Genomic DNA, 1,484 nt, shown 5'->3' with positions numbered 1-1,484 from the left:
AAAAAAAAAAAAGTGCAAAGGCAAGGGAAGGGAGGGGCAGGTGTAAGGTGGGAAGTGGCTGAAGGTAAAGGTCTAGAGATGGCACCTGCTGTAGAGTCACCAGGAGCCCCAACTCTGAAGCCATGGAGAAGAGTTCCTGGTGCTGGTTCTCAGTTCAGTGCCATAGCTGGTGAGAGAGCTGCAGCTGGATTTGGCACAAGTTCTGCATGTGACATTTCAGCCTAGGCTGCAGCTAGCCCTGAAGCCCTGTTCTCTGTCTCAGTAGGCTTAGGATACTATAGTTAGGCCAGAGTATCATAGGCTGGAGGGATCTGTTTAGATGTGCATCTCAAGCTGGAAGCCAAGGATGAAAGAAACAATCCTTCTCATCATCAGGGTATGTTGAGTTGAAGTGTACACCCTGGAGGTACTCAGGATAGAGGGGCTGTAAAGTGATTGGCTGCCCAGGAAAGCTGGCACCAGGGCTCCATGAGGGAGTGTGGCTGGCCTGTTTGCCCTGACCATACTGGCCAGACTTCTGCAAGGCTCCTGTCTGAGTGACTTTTAAGTGGTAGCTGGGTCAAGGTGGATATGAACTGGGTTTCTTGATATCATTAGGTGCTTGATGGATGAGCCTAGGAAGACCTCCCTTGGGCTCCTTGCTCTTTGGGGGCTCATGGCTATCCCTGGGAAGACCTCCTCTGGGAAGACTTCCCCTGGGCTCCTTTGTATCTCTGGGCTCCTAGTGGCTGAGTCTGGGGAGAACTTCCCTGGGTCCCTTGGTGTTTTTCTGGTCTTGGTAGCTGAACCTAGAGAAACTTCCCATTGGTGCCTTGGTTGTTCTCAATGAGTAGCTGTCAGGCCTGAGACTTGTCTTGGGCTCTTTGTTGGTTCTGAACCTTCAGTAGCTGGGCTTTTGGAGACCTATTGGAGCCTTTCACCAACTGGTTGATGAGCCTACAGATACCTTTCCTGGGCTCCTTCAAGTCTCTAGGCTCCTGACCTGTCCTAGGTTCCTTTCTGGCTCTGAGAACCCAGTAGCTGGGCCTTGGGAAACCTTCCCTGGGTTCCTTGGGGTCTTTCTCCATCTAGGGATTGAGCCTGGGGAGAACTACTTGGGCATCCTTGGTGGCTGTGGGTGACTGGTGGTCATAACTGGAGAGAGTTGCTCTGGGTTGTTTGTGAAAGTTGTGCATCTTCTGCAACATTGCCTGAGGTGTCTGGATGAAGTCATCTACTTAATTGTTCAAAGATGCTTTCCCTGCCTGGGGTCTTGAGGCTGTATCCAGTGAAGGGAAGCACCTCAGCATGTTTGCTTTTGACCTTCTCTAACCAAGTGAGTTCAGAAGGCAGCTGTCACTAGATTGTGATGCCTTATTAACAAGGGTTGGGGTACACAACCTGAGCACCCTCTTCAGACAAGAAAACTCTATGACCCATCTTTGTCTTCATAGTTTAATAAATCTGTGGCTATGTACTTATTTGTATTGCTTGATATATCTAAG

The sequence above is a fragment of the Fukomys damarensis genome, unplaced genomic scaffold, assembly GCF_012274545.1.
Source record: "Fukomys damarensis isolate Sample0158 unplaced genomic scaffold, DMR_v1.0_HiC HiC_scaffold_16, whole genome shotgun sequence".
Taxonomy (NCBI): domain Eukaryota; kingdom Metazoa; phylum Chordata; class Mammalia; order Rodentia; family Bathyergidae; genus Fukomys; species Fukomys damarensis.
The sequence above is the reverse complement of the archived record's forward strand: the minus strand, read 5'-3'. Positions refer to the sequence as shown.